This window comes from Sus scrofa, chromosome X (assembly GCF_000003025.6).
Source record: "Sus scrofa isolate TJ Tabasco breed Duroc chromosome X, Sscrofa11.1, whole genome shotgun sequence".
Taxonomy (NCBI): Eukaryota; Metazoa; Chordata; class Mammalia; order Artiodactyla; family Suidae; genus Sus; species Sus scrofa.
In genome coordinates, this window is record NC_010461.5 from 15604374 (window position 1) to 15610269 (window position 5896).

At 46.8% G+C, this 5896-nt stretch overlaps 1 pseudogene; it reads left to right on the forward strand.

Annotated features, from left to right (window-relative positions):
• LOC100738732 lies at positions 3521–5327 on the forward strand (annotated as a pseudogene).

Consider the following 5896-nt stretch of genomic DNA (forward strand, 5'->3'; position numbering starts at 1 on the left):
TTCCCAACGGAAAACAAAAAGACGTACCATTTAACTCTGATCTCCACATGTGACTACTTCTATAACCATCAAAAGAGAAATTGGTCCTGCTTTAGCCAAGTAGACTATGGAAATGAAAAAAAAATTATCTTGCTGCCAGCTCTGCTCCCCCACTAAAACACTGCTGCATTAATATTGAAAGGATATCACCAGAAGTACCCCTAGTTCTTAATCTGCCTCAAGCGCCAACATGTCTTGGACCAGACCTATCTGCGCAATGGGTGGTCCACCCTACTGGCCCAAAGTACCAGAGTCTCAAGCACTATGCTTAGTCTTCTTGATTGCTTTGCCGGTCTTCAGGTCTCTCCCAAGTTTGACTTGACTTACTAGATTTCCATTTTGGTTTGGGGTAAACTATTTTTCTTGTTATTTGGCCAGCAGACATGCTGCTGAGTCCATCCAGCCTGGGCCTGGCTTGGCCTAGCCTTTTGCCACCTGGGGCCAGCACCTTCTCTTGCTTCCCAAGCATCCCAGAAATGCTCCTGGGGTGCCCTCACTTGTTGAGTGTTCAATATCCATCCTCTCCTTTGAATGTAAACTCTATTCACCTCTCTTTCCCCAGCATCTCGCCTGGGCCCTGCTATGTAGGAGATATTTCTTGAATAAATAAATGATGGATATTTACTTACTTAGCAGGTACATGGCACTTACTATATGCCTAGAAATATAAGAATTTTTTTTTTTTTTTTTTTTTTTTTTTTTTTAGGGCTGCGCCTGCAGCATATGGAGCTCCCAGGCTAGGGATCGAATCAGAGCTGCCTGCCTACACCTCAGCCTCATTAACTCAGGATCCGAGCCATATCTGCAACACACACCACAGCTCACGGCAACCCCAGATCCCCAACCCACTGAGCAAGGCCAGGGATCGAACCCGCACCCTCATGGACACTAGTCAGATTCATTAACTGCTGAGCCATGAAGGGAACTCCAAAACTCATTTATTTTTAATAAATTTTTAGGCCACACCCATGGCACGTAGAAGTTCCCGGGCCAGGGATCAAACCCATGCTACAACAGCGACCCAAGCCACAGCAGTGACTAAAATCAGATCCTTAACCTGCTGTACCACAGGGGAACTCCTAATTTATTTTTTTTAACTTGCCATTTCCCCCACTAGACTGTTTCTTGAGGACAGAATTTGTGCTGGTCTCTAGTACAATGTCTGACAATAAATACATATTGAGTGCACGATGACACCTATACTTTTGTTGAAATTATTTTTCTGAATCTACGGCTCTTACTGGAAGTAACATGAGGACACATATTTTAATTAGGGTAGGATATTGTTCCCATATTTGTAAGTTCTTATGTTTAAATGAGCTGCATCATGGCCAAATTATTTTGATTTTTTTGCATGAAAATTTCTGTTCCTATTAAGTTTCATGTTCTGTTCTTTTCTTTTATTGAACTGTTTTGTCAATATCCTTTGCTTTGGGTCTGATTTACTTTGAAAAACGTAAAATAAAGAACATTTGGGGAAGGAACTTAAGCAGCCAACTGTAAATAATGTGGACTATGAACTTCAAAAGATGTTCTGTTTTCTCCCATTTTGTTTCCATGATGGTTATATTTAACTTCTAGGTCCCACTGATCTGGAAAATTCTTTTTCTTAGAGAAGTTTCTCTGCTGGCAAGATACACTCTGCTTCATCACAGGTCAGGTATGTTCAAAATGTGCCCAAAAAATGTAATATTTTAGGTGGGTCGCTCAATGAAAAACCAATTTGCTTCTCTTGCAACATGTTTTGCTGGGATATTCGAACACTATTTTGCTCGGTTGAGGTTAGGTGTTCCCTTCCTACCCCCAAAGTATGATTTCTGAGAGAATATGAGGGTGTTCAATTAATACTTGGTCACTACTTTGAGATCTTGGAAGAAGGGTAAAAGACTGAAATCAAGGATTCTGGTTTTAGAAGATCATCTGGAACCTGCCTCTTTTACTCTTGAGGAAGAAAATTTGGAAAGGGTATTAACATCTTATGGGGCCAGGTGCCTTTTAGTTTTGCTAGAAAAAAAACTTCTGAGCTTTTTTTTTTTTTTAAAAAAAGACAGCATCACTGGAGTTCCCGTCGTGGCTCAGTGGTTAACGAATCCGACTAGGAACCATGAGGTTGTGGGTTCGATCCCTGCCCTTGCTCAGTGGGTTAAGGATCTGGCGTTGCCATGAGCTGGGATCCCGCGTTGCTGTGGCTGTGGTGTAGGCCGGTGGCTACAGCTCCGACTGGACCCCTAGCCTGGGAACCTCCATATGCCATGGCAGCAGCCCAAGAAATGGCAAAAAGACAAAAAAAGAAATAAAGACAGGATCACAACAGAAAAGTAAACATGACAAATATTCCAGCTATCTGTTCCTGCATAACAAATTACCCCCAATTTAGGATAATTTTATACACATTAAAATTCCACTTCATTTTGCTCACCATTTTGTGGGTCAGAGATTCAGGGAAGGTTCAGCCAAACAGTTGTCACTGGGATCTCTCACACAATTGTAGTCAGATGTCCTTTGTGCCTACGGTAATCAGAAGCTTGACCAGGCTGTATATCCATTAGAGCTCGCCCACAAGTCTGGCAGCTGAGTGCAATCAGGGCTGATGAACACGGGAGGACCTACGCCTGGCTTCTACTCGTGGCCTGGGCCTCTCAGAGCGTGGTGGCCGGGTCCCAAGTGGGAGGTAGCTATAGAGCAGGTGTTCAGAGAGGACGAGGCAAAAGCTGGAAGGCCTCTTCTGACAACGCCTTGGAATTCACACAGCATCCTTTCTCCTATATTCTACTGCTTCCAAATAAGGCCAGCCCAGATTCAAGACGGGCGGAAGGGGACAATTAGACCCTACCAATTTACGGGAGGAGTGCCAAAGAATTTGTGGCCACCTTTTAAAACTTTCGCCACGAGGTTAGCACCGAACACATGCGCGAGTGAATGAATGATGCCTACCTAAGGATACCTGGAAGACATGCTCTCCAAAATCCCCACTTCTATTTTTTTTTAAATGCGTTTATATTACGGGCTCTTGCTCTGTGCTCCTGGTGGACGTAATTTTCGCAAGAGGGACCGCGTTCCCCCGCGTGCTCGGCAACAGCTCTGCCAGCCCGCCACACCCTGACCCTTCCCAGCGTGCTCAGCGATTCTGGCTGGAGAGGCCCTCGGAGGGCAAGGCCCAGGGCCTGGCTTAGGGGCGCGAAAGGCAGGCTGGGAATTGTAGTTCACGAGTCCGCGAGGGCCGCTAGAGGCTGGCCGTAGGTATGAGGGACTCGTCCTGGCGTGTCCTGTGCCTCAGCCCGCGTGCTCACAGCTTCTCGCTCTCGCCCACCAGCCCGCTCCCTAGCTTGCTCCGGCTTTTGCTCGCGCTCTCCTCGAGGATCCAAGGCGCTCTGGCCACAGCCTGTGCCTGGGAAGGGCGACAGAGGCAGCGGCTCTGGAGAAACTAGGCTGCGGTGCTGGTGCTGGTGCTGGTGCTGGTGCTGGTACTGGTGGTGGGGAGATGTTGGGCAAGGACGAGCATCAGGAGCAGACTATTGCCAAGGACCTGGTCGTGACCAAGTATAAGATTGGTGGCGAGGGGCGCAACATTGCCAACCTTTATAAATTCTGAGGCACTTGCTATTCCAGATATACCAGTTTGAAACTTTGGGTCAATACCTCTTTGAGATCTGCTAAAAGCTGTAAGCCCGAGCCTGCTGAAGCCCAGGGCCCTTAGGGGTACTTGGGTCTTTGGTGGAAGCATCCTGTACATGTGTGTCAGTACTGAGCCTGTGTGAGAAAAGTAATGCCATGATAACGGAAGAGACAGGGGAAGTTTCAAGAAAGAAAAAGAAATGAAGAAAGTTCTTGCCTTTCCCACCAGCATTTCAGTAAATATCTGTGTATGTCACTTCCCTTTGAAGAGCGACCAGGACTATATTCTCAAGGAAGGTGACTTGGTAAAAATTGACCTTGGGGTCCACGTGGATGGCTTCATCACTAATGTGGCTCACACATTTGTGGTTGATGTAGCTCTGGGAACCCAAGGAACAGGGCAGAATGCAGATGTCATTAAGGCAGCTCACCTCTGTGCTGAGGCTGCCTTATGCCTTGTTAAACCTGGAAACCAAAACACACAAATGACAAAAGCCTGGAACAAAGTTGCACACTCAAGGAGTTCCCATCGTGGCTCAGTGATTAGCGAATCCGACCAAGAACCATGAGGTTGTGGGTCCAATCCCTGGCCTCGCTCAGTGGGTTAAGGATCTGGCATTGCCGTGAGCTGTGGCGTGACTCACAGACACCGTTGGGATCCTGAGTTGCTGTAGCCGCTGGCGTAGGCCAGCGGCTACAGCTCCCATTCGACCCCTAACCTGGGAACCTCCATGTGCCACGGGAGCAGCCCTAGAAATGGAAAAAAGCCTGAAAAAAAAAAAAAGTTGCACACTCATTTAATTGCACACCAATAGAAGGTATGCTGTCACACCAATTAAAGCAGCATGTCATTGATAGAGAGAACACCATTATCCAGAATCCCACAGACCTGCAGAAGAAGGACCATGAAAAAAGCCGAATTTGAGGAAGTTCTTGTGGCTCAGCGGTAACGAACCCGATTAGTATCCCTGAGGGGTAAGGATCTGGCTTTGCTGTGAGCTGTGGTGTAGGTCACAGATGCAGCTTGGATCTGGTATGGCTGTGGCTATGATGTAGATTGGCAGCTCTAGCTCGGATTTGACCCCTAGCTTGGGAACTTGGGTATGCTGCAGGTGCGGCCCTAAAAGAAAAGCAAAAGCCGAATTTGAGGTACATGAGGTATATGCAGTGGGTGTTCTCATCAGCTCAGGAGAGGGCAACGCCAAGGATGCAGGACAAAGAGCCGTCATTTACAATCGAGACCCTTCTAAGCAGTATGGCCTGAAAATGAAAACTTCAAGTGCCTTCTTCAGTGAGGCCGAAAGACATTTTGATGTCATGCCCTTTACTTTAAGAGCATTTGAAAATGAGAAGAAGGCCTGCACGGGTGTGGTGAGTGCGCCAAACATGAACTGCTAATGTTCTCTACGAGAAAGAGGGTGAGTCTGTTGCCCAGTTTAATGTTACAGTTCTGCTCATGCCCAATGGCCCTATGCACATAACCAGTGGTCCCTTTGAGCCTGACCTTTACAAGTCCGAGCTGGAGGTCCAGGATGCAGAGCTCAAGGCCCTCCTCCACAGTTCTGCAAGTCAGAAAACCCAGAAATAAAAAGGCCTCTACGACTGCAGAGAATGCCACCAGTGGGGAAACTTTAGGGGAGAATGAAGCTGGGGACTGAGGTGGGTCCCATCTCCCCAGCTTGCCCCTCCTGCTGCATCCCTTCCCACCACACCCCAGGCTCTATGCAGTGTGGTTCCTCTTCTCCAGCCAAGACTGCCAGCAGAGTGGGGTCTCCCTGTCCTCCTCCCAACCCCCAGCCCAGCCCCCTTCCAACAACAACCAGCTCCCACTGACTCTGGTCTTGGGAGGCCGGGCTTCCCAGCCACTGAAGACTGCTTTAAATAGAAGAGAGAAATTGAAGAATAAAATCAGGAATCAAAAAGATTTTGCATTTATTCTGAAATATTATTAGGTCCAAAATTAAGGCAGTGTTTTTAATCATGAGAAAGAGTTTATTTATACTAACTTCTGGGCATAAGGTAAAAGGAAGGAAAGAAGAGAAATAGAATGGGAGGCAGAGCTGGCATCTACTCCCTGGGCAGATAGCTCCTCCTAGATCTATTTTCATGCTTGAAATCTCACCAATGAAGGCTTTTCCTTCTATTGGATCTTGAGGAATTTCCATCTATAGAAATCACTTACTGTGATACAGACACCACTTAGAGATGAATAGCATCTTAGGTTGTTTTTTTTTTTTTTTTT